Here is a 16,720-nt window from a genome sequence, read left to right on the forward strand (position 1 = left end):
ATGCAAAATTGTTGCATAGGTACACATGTGGCAGTGTGATTTGCTGCCTTCCTCCCCATCACCTACATCTGGCATTTCTCCCCTTGCTATCTCTCCCCAGCTCCCCACCCCCCTACTGTTATTTTCTTGGCCATGCAGAATGGAATTTGGAGCATCTGGTATAGAGATTTCTGGCAGTAACAATTTAAAGCTAAAACCTCTCGAGCTCAGAGACATATGGGACTTCACTACCCAGCAATTTAAAAGTAGCAAAGAATGGTCTGCCTGCTATGATCTAAGAGCCCTATTCCTTGCAATGGAACGTTTACCTTAGCCATACCTCCTTAGAAAAAAGCTGCACCTGAAGAAGGGTCTGCAGCACCCCGAATCTAGGTCCCTATTGCTGCCAAGGCCCTGGAGCTTTGACTCTTTTTAATAGACTCTGTCTCTGCTGAGAGCTGAGTGGCCTTGTTGATCCTATCTGAGGCTCCCACTTTCTGTTCCCCATTTCAAATGATCTTTCATTGGCATCCCCCTTGAAGCATTTCCTTAGGTCTGGGGGCCTTTGTTTAAATCTCAATAGTCTTTGCTTTTGGACAAAACACCACAAGTTGCAATCATCTACCACAGTCAAAATACTATGGGATGGCATTAATTTCAAATTGGTCAATGTCAGGGTCTTAAAACCCACCTGGACCTAAAATTAACCTCTGCAGATTACAAAAATGAGAACACGAAGCCCAAACCACTCATCTTAAACTAGTAATTGCTTCTCCAAGTGTATGTTTTGCTACCCTAAATTTCACTCTTTGGTTTTATTTTTTAATATTTCTGGCCTATGTATTTAGAGTTTAGGGTCAATAAAGCGACCAAAAATCAATCTTTCACCCCCTCACCCCTGGTAAAAACTGAACAAGAGGAAAAAAATCAAAATGGAAGACAAAATAATGTCATAGACCAGGACGCCAATTGTACCTCCAGTTTGGTTAGCCAAGTGCACTACTTGCTAATTCAGAATCTAAGAAACAAACTCATCCTCTCCCATTCATGGGTAGCATAGAGAAAAAGAGAAAATATATTCTCTTTGAGGATAGACTCATTAACCAAAGAAAATAAGTGAAAATAAATCAAGCATTTATAGTTATTCTTCCCAAAGTTACTCATCAGTTTTCACTTTGCTCTCGCCTGGGTAGAATAAATGAAGAGTGAGGAAAGGCTAGAAGTATGCTTTCCAAATCTCTGGTCTTGGATGCCTGGAGTGAGAAACAGCATTTTCCTTTAATAAGTAGGGTTAGGTTAATGATAACTATTACTACTACTACTATGTATTATTATTAATGCTTAAACTTTCAACTTAATGGCATAAGTATGCTACATGGAAAATAAAAATGTTACACACAGGAATTTACTTTTATTTATTTATGGAAAGATATATTTGCAGAAATACATTCTTTTGCTCCAGTTTCTGTATATTTCTAGCACAGACAAATCCTTTGGTCAATGCATGCAACGTATCGGGAACACTTTCTAAATGATGTATGCAAGACACTATCACAGTTTCTTGTGTGGAGTGAATGTTTGCTTTTTTTTATTTTTGAATCCCATTTATTTACCAGCAAACTAATGGATTAAACTAATATTATTTTTAAAAACTATTGTTTAATACATAAGACTAAAAAGTTGGAAAATATTTTAAAGATGATGGAAATTTACCAATATGGGTAGAATACCTACTTTGTGCCAGGGATATTACACATTGTAGCCCATATTATTCTCATGTTGACATTACCACAAGCTATTATTTTCTCCATTTTATGGAAAATGCATTTGAGGCCAGAAAAGTCAAATAACATGTCCAATGTCATATAAAACATGTAAGGAATCTATTTGAATCCATAGATGTCTGGTTATCATGCTCTTTGCACAGTGGCCCACCATCTTTGTCTGTTTGTAATTTAACAACTCAGTGTCGTACCTTTTCGGAATTATTAGATTTGTTATCACAGTTATGATGCTACATTTTAAATATAAAATTAGATTTACTTATATCGCAAGAAATACCTTGCTAAGTGTACTTTATTTTCTATAATTGTGTGCTCTGAGGCCACTGGCAGATTTTGAGTTTAAAGGCAGCATTATGCATTTAATTATTTTATTATGTGGTTTGTTCATTTGATTGACTAAAGAGTAAAATATATTTTTTGGGGTTTGGGCAACATTCTGGGGCTTCTTAAAGTGCTTAAATTTATTTGAGATTACACTGTTTCTTATTCAGGAGTTATTTTAAGAGTCACTTATCTTAAGTTTTCAAAATCACATCAGATTTAAATTTAAAAAAATATATAACTAATATATCAGTCTTATATCCATCTTGTTTAAACCTTACTTTATCATGCTAGATAAGTATTTTTGTTATCTTTGGCAGTGATGAAACTGAAGCTAAAATATGGTAAGTGCCATTTCCAGGGTTATACACCTAAGAAATGGCATTTTAATGCTTGAACCTAGTTTATTCTGACTTCTAGGTTAGTGTTTATCTTATGATATGGGCTTTCTCCATGCCCCAGGTACAATAGACCCATATGGACTAACAGTCTGACAATATCAACTTCTGTTTTGGGAGAGAACACACTAGCTGGTATTGGACTTGGCCTGTTGTTGTAAATAACTATACAACTGTGCATAATACATAAGGCTTCTGTTTTCAGATACCGGGTAATGAGTAACATGAGAATGAGACCCTCCGGAGAAGGAAAACACATGATATGAGCTCCATGTTATCATTAGTTTTGTTCCAGGACACTTTCCAGAACATGGCACAGGGAAGTGAAGCACCATGAAGACTGGCAGTCTCTCTGGGCAGTTGAGGTAGAGCTTCCAGTTTGAAGATGTTAAAGCAACTGGAATTTGCAGGGCAGAGTGCCGTAGAGGAAGAAGCCCCAGAAAGGAATAAGCAGAAATCTGTACGGAGGTTAAACTTAGGTTCTATCTGAGGTATGGGTTGCGTATTCTCAAAGGGTAGAATCTATGAGGCATAGCAGAAAGCAAATGTTAGAGCATCTGAAAGCCAAACAGAGGTTTAAAAAGACTCAATAGAGCTGATTAATGCCCAATTCTGACTGAGATGAAATGTGTCCTCATACATGTTCCTCAAAGTACTATGGAAAGACAGACTATTTAAGTGGTGGTTCAACATTCTCATAAAGGTTCATTAATGCATCTGGAAATTTTTTTTCTTCTAGATTTATCAGACTGGCAATGCATTATTTCAACTGATTTTCTTAAATTTCATATTGCTTCATTAACATAACCAAAAAGCCTAGGCAGGTAATAGGATTTTTTTGAAGACCAAAAACATGTAGTGTCTATTTTCTGGAGCTGTCCTGTCAAAGACCTACCCAGGGTGATGTGACTACAGATTTTAGTGTAAATAATAATTACCAAAACTACTAAGTTAGTAGAATATTAAAGAATCATTTGCATCATTGATGCCAAAGTTTTCTTTTGGCTCTTTTCTTATTTTCAGATTTTCTTGAAGAAAGCGAAGAAATTATGGAAATTATGAAATATATTAAAATGCAAACTCAAAATACTTTTATATTTTAAAACCCTGTGCTTTGAGCTATATTTTTCACAGGTGACTATAACACTTATTCCTTGGAGTATGTATCATGAGAAACTAGAATCTTAAGTTGAAGTGTCACTCAACAATCAGGAAGAATCCTGTGAAATCAAGTCATAGCACTTCATTTCTCTGGGTCCTGGATTGCTGATTTATGACGTGGAGTTAGGAGTAAGTTATCTGATGCACTCAAATGTCTCTTCTATGATTCATGCATGGAGTACTGCTGTTGTACTTGCTATCTTGAATTCATACTCTAGAATCATGGAGATTGTTATCCATCTATGTTTGCTGCATTTTTAAAATTTATTTCATTTATTCCATTTCCAAGGCGGAATTGCAACTATGGCTTAACCTGAATATTGCGGAAAAATATAACAGCCACTCAGTACCTCAAGAGTCCTTGAAAACAAGCTGAAGTAATGATGTGGTCTTTCAATTATTTATGTGAAAAAAAGAGTTACAGATGTAAGACAATTGCATTCCCTAAACTACTGTTCAATAGAGCTGAAGACAAGAAGATTGTGCCCTTTAAAGAGAGAGAAAGGTGCTCTTGAAAGGGACTTAGATCTGGTAGTATTGAATATGTTTCTGTTGCTCACTGTCTTTGATGTTTGGCCCCGCTAAAGATTTTTTTGTTTGTCTTATGTAAGGAAACAATACTGGCATTTTGGGGGGATGTGATCAGCAGTTTTTTTTTCCCCTCAAACTTATTTGTGGGAAGGTCTTGAAGAAAGTGCGAGAGTTTTAAAATTTCTAGAGCCCAGAAGAAAGGGATTAGAGGTATAATTATCATATTGCCATTCTTTCGTTTCTGTCTTCTGGTTCTACTCTATTTTATCTCTATGATGTCTTTTTTCTTTTGTCAATCAAAGAGTAATGAATGAACAATGAATAAATCAGAAACTCTAGAATAGAAAGTGAAAAAAAGTGAGGAAAATGTTTATGGGGCAAACAAAACTAGAACGCCTAGAAAAAAGGAAAAGCTGTACACAGAAAAATTATAAATAAGATAGGTCAATGCCAAGTATTGAAATAGTCTCATGAAAAATATGGGATGAGTAGCCCTCGTTGCCACATAGGCATCCATAAAAACAACTAGAAATGACAATCAGGTGAACATATTATTTAATATTTATACTTGTAGTGTCAATGATATCGACAAACACCCCACTATTTAAACTTCATGTTGTTGCTGAACACAAAAAGGATGAGAAGGGTCATCATTTTCTGCTCAGTGTTGGCTGGTCTCACTCAGCATATCTTTGTCTATCCTCTCAGGAGACAGGTTATATACCTAGACTGAATTAGAAAAGTTAGCAAGTGAAATGAGATTTCCCCTAAGCCCCTAACAGTGTTCTTTGGAATATATTTCAAAGCTTATCCTTTAATATAGCAGTATTCCTTTCTCTACAGTTTTATTACATTTACTTTTCAATTGAATCAAATCCCCATGATCAGCACAGAAGCACATAATGAAAGAATATCTGATTACCTCATGAAGAAACCTATTGGTGCTCAAACACACATGCGTGTGCACGTGCGCACACACGCGCGCGCGCACACACACACACACACACGCATTTTCTCTCTCTCCCCTGCCCACCTTCCCCAACACCACCCTCTCTCATACACATACAAATACTTTCTATATATCACCAAGGATTCACCTGGGAAACAGAAGAAAGGAGAATCAGATTCAAGTCTACAATTTTGGTGAAATTAGACCTCAGCTGCTTAATACCCTATTATTCTCAGTGATGTTCAGCTTACAAAACATTTATGCATTCACCATTATTCATAGATTTCCTTAATCGAGAACAACCCTCTTCACCTTCTTAATCTTATCCATTTTCAAGACTAAGATTTTTTTATGACCCCTGAAAGTTCTAGACCATCCTAGACATAAAGAAAAATATCCTTTCTAAATTTATAGGATTTCTAATCTAAATTGATCATTTGCAAATGTACCAGGCACTTCTTGTGACACCTGTGGAACTCTCTTTGAAATGCTGTTCTAGTTCATTTTAATTTTTGATAAATTGGGGCTTATTTGGCTCTTCCTGTGTATATGAGTTTTTGAATAAGACCCACTGTTATAAACCAACCATCATGTCATGAGTGGTTTCTAATGCTTCATTTGGTTATGAACTTTTACATTTTTCACTAAGGCAGCAAACAGAAAAAAGAAAATATTAATAATGTAGGAAAAGAGATTGAGGCAAAGAGTAAAGGCATACTCTAGATAAAATTCAAACATCATGTAAAGGTAGCATTCAGGAAAGTAGAGTACTAAGTTGAGAATGTATAAAGGCAACAGAATTAATATTGGGTTCTAGAGAGACAGGAATTGAGCCTTATTGAGAACCTAGCAGGGTAACAGGGATGCAAGTACACCAACAGCTCTGAAAGCAGGGCTGGGGCTAAAGTGTCTCTGACCACTGGAGATGGTAGGTGATGGGAATGGATATGTAAAACATTGAGAGTTAGCAAAATTTTCAGTTTACAACATGCAATCTCTTCAGTTAATGTTTGGGGCTTTTATCCTCTACTAATTTTTCTTCCACCCGATGTTAAGACCATTTGCAAAAAGAATTTTTTTTTTCTCAAATGGCATATTTCCCAGATTCACTTAGTGCACGCTCTGGCCTACACAGTAGGATTTTCCTCAAATAACTAATTTGAATTGTTAGCATGGTAGTATACGTGTTTGAAGTTTAAGGTTCCATAGCGTTATGCCTTGTCTACAACTTGATGGTGAAATCCTTGAGATGAGCAACTGTTTTCACTCACCTTTGTATTCTCCCAAAGTCTATTGCAATATTTTCCGTGGAGTAGATATTCAACTACTGATTAATTTGTCCTTCTTAATTATGCATGTTTACTACTGTTATGAATATTCAAATATTTTTTTCTAAATCATGTAACCTTGTCCAGTTAATAAAAAATCATTAAAAACACATTCACATCATTAACGTATCTTGAGTTCAATGAAAAGTCTGGTGGTCAGAACCCATAATACATTAAAAACTCCTTTTTTACCATTTTTCAGTTTTGAGCTATGTATGGAGCTGCCTTTGAAAACATTTGTACTTTTCATTTAGATGAGCTATGTGACATACAGAGAAAGATGAAAAACAATCTCTGTGTGAAGTCACATATGAGGGGTTAGTTCTAAATTTACCAGCCACTAATTTTCCTTTGAGCGATCATATTTGTTCTTTGATTACACATAACCTTACTGATTTCAAAGCAAAAGAGCAGGAGGAGATGAAAATACTTGAATCACACAACAGCCTCAGGTGGTGCCTTTGGAACTGAAGAGCTGACATTCCATTTCCAAGTCTCAAAATATAAAAGACATAACTAGACTGAGCAAATGTGATGCAGCAGCAAAAGCCCTTGGCAAAGCAGAGCGAAATATCAAGAAGGGCTGGAGCTAAAGTGTCTCATATTTGCATGTATAGAAACCCATGCAACCCAGACAAGGGGCATTAAGGGATGAACTAGGAGCTGCTTGACTTACTCTTTCCTGGGGAACGTTTGGTAGTGTTGCACAGGAAGTACTATGGTGGCAATGCCTCCAAACTATGGAAAGCTCTTTCTCAAACAAGAGGAGACGCTTCTTTCAAAAAGGGGATTACAAATCTCGCCTTTTATTGACTGAATGAAGAATTATATTCCCACGGAATGGCTGACGATAGACACAGCAATCTAACAAAAGACAGAAAGTTGCAGAGGATACTAGAGAAAACAAAGTCTTGCTTAGGAATTAACAAATAAAGATTAAATACTTAATACAGGTATTGATCGACTTACAACCTATGCAACTTACGACCATTCGACTTTACCACCACAATCGCTAGCCACGACTGCTCTGCGTCTGGCAGCGCAAACATTGCCCAGCTGGGCGTACGACAGTGCGGACCAGCTTCTGGCAGCACTACCATCTCCGCGTGCATATAGCCTACTCAACTTATGACCAAATCATGTTACGACCGGTCTGTCGGAACCAATCGTGGTCATAAGTCGAGCACTAGCTGTATCTGATATGGAGAAAGTACATAAGCTTAATATATTAAATTATTTTATCCTATAAATATATTATTCCATTTTGGTTCTTATTCTGATTTTTTGATTACCATATGCCAAGAACTGACTTGAATATTTTACAGTCTTACTGCTTTTAAGCCTCATAATAAGGATGATCATAGGAAATAAGTACAATTAACAATCTCCTTTTTTGAAAAGATGAATTGAGTCTTGGAGAATTTAGGCAAGTCACTCAATATAATATAACTAGTGGTTTCAAGACTGGGACTTGGAGCCAATTCTGATTAATTCCAAATCATATGCTTGCAATTTCTAATCTGAGACATTCCTGAAGCAAGAAGACATTTTAGCATGGACAGCAGATGTATGTAGCAGTGGTTGTGCTAAGAAGAAAATTCAGATAGGACAACATTTGTTTCTTGATAATGTTGGGTTAGAGACCTCTGTCAGGAATCAGAAATTATTTTTACCACCTTTTTACTAATTATATGTACATATAGTGTGTCTCAATTAGACACACTCAGTTCTAAGGAGTCTCAATTTAGTTTTAGACATTCTCAAAACAAATTCATTATAGATTCATGAGTTAAAAGATACCTACCAGATGTCATATAAGAATACTTAGGCTAGGGGTAAAGATTTGAGTCCCCAGAAAAGATAAAATTAACAGTTAACAACAACCTGTGCAGAATACTACACTCTTAACAAGGCTTTTTAATTTTCTTCCCCTGGGATTACTGTGAGTGACGCCTAGAAATATGAGCAGTCAGTTAATAGCATTATAAACAATGGCTTCTGTGTTTTCTAGTTCACAGAAATTCAATTAGTAAGAAATTCCACATCTTTGTCCGTTTGTGTAAACAAATTGCCTTTACTTTGCTAAAGTTAAGGTTGGCAGTCCCAGAGTGTAAAAGTGTCTCGACACTGGTTAAGTTCTATTAGTTTTCCAGTCTTTTTCCCAATCTTTTGCTGAAAACATTGGATTCATGCATTAACCCATGTATTCATTCATTTAGTCATTTCACAAGAATATGTAGAATGTTTACTCTATGCCAGGCATATTTTACATGCTAACAAAGAAATGATGTGCATGCAGGCAAACTTTTTGTGCTTATGTGCAAATACATATACAAAAATATGCAACATAAATGCCAGTAATAAGCTGCTTAAGAAGACAGAGGGTGCCTAGGAGGTGAGGGTGCAATTTAAAATAGGGTGTTCAGATAAGGCTTTGCTGGGGAGGTTCCACTTGAGCAGCACCACTACTAAAACAATGGTGCAAGGGAACACATCTCTGAGGTAACAATATTCCAAACTAAGTAAAAAGGGGAGGCACCCTGAAGTGGAAGCCTGCTGACTATGTTTAAGCAAGGTTCATGGAGGAATATAGAGTTCTGGAACAAAGTGTGAAAACAGGAATGAAGTCAGAATAACAATTAGGGGCCAGATCCTATGAAGCTTTCCATGCTGTGGCTTTTGTTCTTAGTGACAAGAAGTCACTGGGAGTTTTCAGTAGGCTATGACAAGATCTGAATTGTATTTTAAAATTAACATTTTTATTATGTACAACAGATTGTACTTCCTATAGATAAGGTCACACAACTCTGACGTTAAAAAAAAAAAAAAATCCTAACAGACACATTACTTGCCCTTCAGAAGAATGTTAGTGTACTTCTTGAGTAGAATTATATCATTGTCATTTACTCATTGTTAACCTGTTTTTCATTCAATTTTATTGACTGTAGCATCTATTAAGAAAAATTCATAAATCACAAGTATACAGTTTAATAAATTATCACAAGGTGAAAAATCTCCATAGTGATGATGTAAGTCAGGAAACAGACTTGTGACCTGACTCATGTTATACACCTTCCCTCTTTCCATATGGACCACTCACTTGCTTCTGAAATCATAGATTAGGTGTGTCTTAATTTTGCTTTTTTATAGGTACTTCAGTTACATTGAATTAGGGGTCTACTCTACTCCAGTGTGATTTCATCTCAACCTAATTAATTATATCTGCAATAATCCTACTGTCAAGTTTACATTTTGAGGTACTAAAGTTAGAACTTCAACATACGAATTTTTGAAGGACACAGTTCAACCTGTAACATACCAGATAAAAAGTTGATTATTTTTCTGAAGTACTTCCATTAGCATTTATTAGAAATATAACCTAATGGTGATGAAATATCTCACCTATAATTTATCCAAAAATACATTTGTTTCACTCTCATTTTTGAAGTATGCAGAATTTTTGTTAATGCCTCCTTTCTTTTGTCTTTCAGCAATTTACAAATGGCCTTCCATTATGTTTTGGCCTCCATTGTTATGATGAGAAATAAGCCTTTTTTTCTAATAGTGGTTTCCCTGAATATAACATGTCTTTATTTTTTTCTTTTGGATATTTTTAGATTTTTGATTTTTTGTTGCTTTCCAGTAGAATAACCACAATGTACCCAGGTGTTGTTTCCCTTATATGTATTCATTTTAGCATTTGCTGTACTACTTGGATTTGTGCATTGATGTTTTTCACCATATGCTATAGCTTAAGTGTATTTCCCAAAGTTCATGTGTTGAAAACATGATTCCCAATGAGGAAGTGGTGGGAGGTGGGGCTTAAAGAAATGAGCATTGGTCAAGGGGGTATGGCTGTCATGAATGGTTTAATGCTGTTATTATCGGAATGGTTTGTTATCACAGGAGTGGGATCCTAGTAAATGGAAAAGTCTGATCCCCTCTTGTGTGCTCTCTCTCTCTCTTTTTTCTCTCTTTGCATTTTTGACTTTCTGCCATGGAATTTATAAGCACAAAGACCCTCAGTGAATGTGGGTCCTTTTCTTTCTGAAGAATTTCAGAAGCAATATGGAAACTAAAATAAAACCAAATGTAAGACTTGGAAATAAAAATATGAATAAATTAAAATGTGAAAATATAGATAATAAGTTATCTCATGTTAACTTTAACAGTACATTATTTACAAGAGAAGAAAATATCTATGAAATTTAGTACATTTGAAAATAAATTATTCACACTGAAGCATAAGAAGAAAACTGATTTTAAAAAGTGAACAGAGTCTCAGTGAGCTTTGAACAGTACCAAGGAGTTTAAAATCTAATTTTTTATAAGTTCAATAACTTCTGATTGTGTGCTGGACATTGCAATTCATACATTTTAAGGAGCCTGTGTTATATTGTGTTATTTTAAGGATTTTCGAATCTTGTATGACAATTACATTCTTTTGATCCTGTTCAGGTTGATTTTAGATTTTTCTAGGGAAAACATAATTCTAAATTGTGGCTTTAATTCTGGAATATGGCTCTCTCACCTAAATCGTGAATTTTTTGAGGCTCAACTGAATGTCCAAGGTGCTCAGTGCAGACTTTCACTCTGGGTTGAGTAGAACTCCAGTGTTTCCATGCATTGTGAACCCCAGTCTTTTCAGATGCTGCATGACATTTTTAAACCTGTTTGGCTTTCAAATGCTCTAACAGTTGCTTTCTGATATGCCTCATGGATTCTACCCTTTGAGTATACACAACCCATACCTCAGCTAGAACCCAAGGGTAACTAAGTTTCATGTGGATTTCTGCTTATCCCTTTCTGGGACATCTCCCTCTTCTACACTCTGCCCTGCAAATTCCAGTTGCTTTAACATCTTCAAACTGGAAGCTCTACCTCTACTGCTTAGAAAAACTGCCAGTCTTCATGGTGCTTCACGGCCCTGTGCCATGTTTTAGGTGTCCCAAGACAAAACCAAGGATAACATGGAGCTCATATTATGTGTTTTCTTTCTCTCAAGGGTCTCATTCTGATGTTGCCTGTTACTCAGTGTCTGCAAACAGAAGACTTATATATTATGTAAAGTTGTATAGTTATTTACATCAACAGACTAAGTCCAATACCAGCTAGTATGTCCTCTCCCAAAGCAGAAGTTCATATTATCAGACTGCTAATTTTGGTAATTCTAGTTTATGTGCAGTGGTTTCCGTTATTGTTTCAGTAGTATTTCCCTTATTACTAATGACATTATAATGCTTATTTTACATTTAGATAATCGAGTCACTCTTCTATTTTTTATTGAGCTGTCTCAAATTTTCTTCTCGATTCACAGAAGTTCTCTATCATTTATTCTGAGGCAAAGATTTTCTCCAGCAATATAGTGGCCCTTTCACTCTTTCATTCTCTTTAGTTGTTCCTAACTTTTACTTAGATTTCATGACATCTATTCTCTTTTTTATTTTTCAGATTCTTGTCTTGTTTTAGATTAACATTATGCTGGTTTCATTATATAAGTTTGGAGTTCTTTTCTTTCATTCTCTGGATGAGTTAATATATGTAAATCAATGTGTATTATTTGTAAAACATTTGATATAATTTCTGGTAAAATTATCTGTCCCTGGAGTTTTATTTGCAGAAGAGTTTAAATTATAGATTTGACTTTTATTTTTTTTAGTAGTTAGTGGACTATTCAGATTTTTCTTTTTTTTTTTATTTGCCTCATGGTAATTTTATACATCAATATGTTAATTTCACCTACATTTTCCAATTAATTTTTATTAGTATCATCTTTTGACTTTTTAGGTGTCTCTAGAATCTATAGTGTTACATCATTTTTATTCTTAATATTATTTGTGTTAAGTCCCTATTTGTCTTGATAAATTTCACTAGAGATTTAATAACATATTTGCCTTTTCAAAGAGCCTTAGTTTTGGCATGGTAGACACATCTCCACTGTATCTTTTTTTCTATTTTATTAATTTATCTTCTTATATTTATTACTATCTTTCTTCTACATTCTTTTGTTATAAGTTTTAATGCCAAGTGCTCTATTTTCATTTCCCGGTTACTCTGAAGACAAAATACTTTTTGGTCCTGAAACTGAACCTAGCATGTTTACCACAGCCTCTGATTCTTAGTGGGTGCTGGACTAAAGTTTTTGTCATTGCTGTATATGAATCTGTCAAATACTTTGTTTGACTTCTCAGCTTTTCGATAATCTCTATAATTGGCATTAGCCTTTACGGATAATATGGCCTCACCTTCTCAATTTCCTTCCATAGTCTTCCCTTCTCTCCCAGACTTTGGCCTTCTAATTCTTCTCTGTCTTGAGAGTTCTTTGGTATCACAAAACAGATTTGTTTTTTGTTACAGATTTTTCTAGTTATTCTCAGCAAGAGTATAGAAATAAACAAATGGAATGTTTTCCCATTTGTTTGTGTCCTCTTATTTCCTTGAGCAGTGGTTTGTAGTTCTCCTTGAAGAGGTCCTTCACATCCCTTGTTAGTTGTATTCCTAGGTATTTTATTCCCTTTGTAGCAATTGTGAATGGGAGTTCACTCATGATTTGGCTCTCTGTTTGTCTGTTATTGGTATATAGGAATGCTTGTGATTTTTGCACATTGATTTAATATCCTGAGACTTTTGTTAGGAAGAATAATATTGAGAAAATGGCCATACTGCCCAAAGTAATTTATAGACTCAATGCTATCTCTATCAAGCTACCATTGGATTTCTTTTTTTTCTTTTTTTTTTTTTTTTTTNCGCGATCTCGGCTCACCGCAACCTCCGCCTCCCGGGTTCAGGCAATTCTCCTGTCTCAGCCTCCTTAGTAGCTGGGATTACAGGCACGCGTCACCATGCCCAGCTAATTTTTTTTGTATTTTTAGTAGAGACGGGGTTTCACCATGTTGACCAGGATGGTCTCGATCTCTTGACCTCGTGATCCACCCACCTCGGCCTCCCAAAGTGCTGGGATTACAGGCTTGAGCCACCGCGCCTGGCCGGATTTCTTTATACAATTAGAAAAAACCACCTTAAACTTCATGTGGAACCAAAAGGGAGCCCAAATAGCCAAGACAATCCTAATTAAAAAAAAAAAATGCTGGAGGCATCACAGTGTCTGACTTCAAGCTATGCTATAAAGCTACAATAATAAAAACAGCATGGTACTGGTACCAAAACAGAGCTATAGACCAATGGGAACAGAACAGTGGCCTCAGAAGCAACATGACACATATACAGCCATTGATCTTTGACAAGACTGACAAAAACAAGCAATGGGGAAAGGATTCCCTATTTAATAAATGGTGTTGGAAAATCTGGCTAGCCACGTGTAGAAGGCTGAAACTGGAACCCTTCCTTATACCACATACAAAAATTAACTCTAGATGGATTAAAGATTTAAACATAAGACCTAACACCATAAAAACCCTAGAAGAAAATCTAGGCAATGCCATTTAGGACATAGGCATAGGCAAGGACTTCATGACTAAAGCACCAAGCGCAATGTCAACAAAAGCCAAAATAGACAAATGGGGTCTCATTAAATTTAAGAGCTTCTGCACAGCAAAAAAATAAAAAATAATAATAATAACATTAAAGTGATCTGGCAACCAATGGGAACAAATTTTGCAATCAACCCATCTGACAAAGGGCTAATATCCAGAATCTACAGAGAACTTAAACAAATTTACAAGAAAAAAACAACAACCCCATCAAAAAGTGGGCAAAATGTGAACAGACACTTTTCAAAAGAAGACATATATGAGGCCAACAAACATGAAAAATATCTCATCGTCACTGGTCATTAGAGAAATGCAAATCAAAACCACATTGAGATACTATCTCATGCCAGTTAGAATGGCATGTCTCCTGATTAAAAAATCAGGAGACAACAGATGCTGGAGAGGATGTGGAGAAATAGGAATGCTTTTACACTGTTGATGGGAGTGTAAATTAGTTAACCATTGTGAAAGACAATGTGGCAATTTCTCAAGGATCTGCAACTAGAAATACTGTTTGACCCAGCAACCCCATTACCGGGTATGTAACCAAAGGACTATAAAACATTCAACTATAAAGACACATGCACATATATGTTTATTGTGGCAGTGTTTACAATAGCAAAGACTTGGAACCAACCCAAATACCTATCAATGATAGACTGGATAAAGAAAATGTGGCACATATATACCATGGAATACGATGCAGCCATAAGAAAGGATGAGTTCATGTCCTTTGCAGGGACATGAATGAAGCTGGAAATCATCATTCTCAGCAAACTGACACAAGAACAAAAAAACAAACACCACGTGTTCTCACTCATAAGTGGCTATTGAACAATGAAAACCTATGGACACTGGGAGGGGAACATCACATACTAGGGCCTGTCAGACGATGCAGGGGCTAGAGGAGGGATAGCAGGGGTTGGGAGTATTGGGAAGGGCTAGCATTAGGAGAAATATCTAATGTTAGTGAAGGGGGGGATGGATGCAGCAAACCACCATGGCACGTGTACACCCATGTATACCTATGTAACAAACCTTCCCATTCTGCACATGTACCCCAGAACTTAAAGTGTAATTAAAAAAAAAAAAAAAGAAACAAACAAATGAATTTAACTTTATGAAAAAAAAGTTGGTAAAGTTTTGACCAGTTTTTAAGGTAGCTGATATTCTAAATGTCTTGAATTTACTGTAACTGTTATTACCAATTTAACATTTTATGGATTATTTTTAAGTTGAACCTCCTGTATTCACAATAAATTAGATTTTCATAATATTTAAAAACTGGATAATTAATTGTAAAGACTTATTTTCACCAATATAATTCTGGAAATTTTTCAAAAAATTACATTTAGGATTTCTAAATGCTGATTTTAAAACTGCATTTCTTCAAAAAGAAACTTAGACTCATCATAATTTTGGCAAAAATATTTTTATAATTCAGAAATAAATGTTCCTCTTGGCAACACATACACTAAAACTGGAATAATACAGAGAATCTTAGCATGGCCCCTCTCCAAGGATGACAAGCAAATTTGTGAGGCATTTCATGTTTTTTAAGTTCTCAAAGCAATGGCAACAGAAACAAAAAGTGTGACAAGTGAGACCTAATTAAACTTAAGAACTTCTGCACAGCAAAAGAAATTATCAACAGAGTAAACAGACAACATACAGAACGGGAAAAAATATTTAAAAACTGTGGATTCAATAAAGGCCAGAATCTATAAGGAACTTAAGCAAAAAACAAAAAGCCTCATTAAAAATGGGCAAAAAACATGGACAGACATGGACAGACATACAAGCAGCCAACAAACATATGAAAAAATGCCTAACATCACTAACCATCAGAGAAATCCAAATCAAAACTACAATGAGATACCATCTCACACCAGTCAAAAGGGTTATTACTAAAAGCCAAGAAACAACAGTTGCTGGTGAGGTTGCTAAGGAAAAGGAATGCTTTTACACTGTTGATTGAAAGGTAAATTAGTTCAGCTGCTGTAGAAAGCAGTTTTGAGATTTCTTAAAGAGTTTCAAACAGAACTACTGATATTGTTAAACTTTGTGTCCCCACCCAAATCTCATCTAGAATTGTAATTCCCATAATCTGCACATGTCAAGGGCAGGACTTTTTGGTAAGTGATTGGTTTATGGGGGTGATTTCCCCCATGCTGTTCTCATGATAGTGGGTGAGTTGTCACAAAATCTGATTATTATTATTTTTTGAGATGGAGTGTTGCTCAATTGCCAGCTAGAGTGAAATGGTACAATCTTGGCTCACTGCTGTTTCCACTTTCTGGGTTCAAGAAATTCTCCTGCTTCAGCCTCCTGAATAGCTGGGATTACAGGCATATGCAACCACATCCTGCTAATTTTTGTAATTTTACTAGAGATGGGGTTGCACCATGTTGTCCAGACTGGTCTTGAAATCCTAATCTCAGGTGATCCACCTGTCTTGGCCTCCCAAAGTACTAGTATTACAGGTGTGAGCCACTGTGCCCAGCCAATCTGATGGTTTTATAAGGGGCTCTTCCCCCTTTTCTTATTCTTGCATCTTCCTGCTGCCATGTGAAGAAGTTCCGTGCCTGCTTCCCCTGCCATCATGACTGTAAGTTTCCTGAGGCCTTTCCAGCAATGAAGAACTGTATGTAAATTAAACCTCTTTTCTTTATAAATTACCAAGTCTCAGGCAGTTCTTTATAGAATTATGAAAATGGACAAATACAACTACCATTTGACCCAGCAATCTCCCTACTGTGTATATACCCAAATAAATATG

The 16,720-nt window shown here is 35.8% G+C and overlaps 1 non-coding gene across 1 annotated transcript; it reads left to right on the forward strand.

Annotated features, from left to right (window-relative positions):
• Positions 1–15,391: 15,391 nt before the first annotated feature.
• Positions 15,392–15,498, forward strand: LOC119472943. The gene has a single exon (XR_005202114.1). It is a non-coding gene; the product is annotated as a U6 spliceosomal RNA (small nuclear RNA).
• The last annotated feature ends 1,222 nt before the right edge of the window (positions 15,499–16,720 follow it).

This window comes from Cebus imitator, unplaced genomic scaffold, assembly GCF_001604975.1.
Source record: "Cebus imitator isolate Cc_AM_T3 unplaced genomic scaffold, Cebus_imitator-1.0 Scaffold124, whole genome shotgun sequence".
In the NCBI taxonomy this organism is placed as follows: domain Eukaryota; kingdom Metazoa; phylum Chordata; class Mammalia; order Primates; family Cebidae; genus Cebus; species Cebus imitator.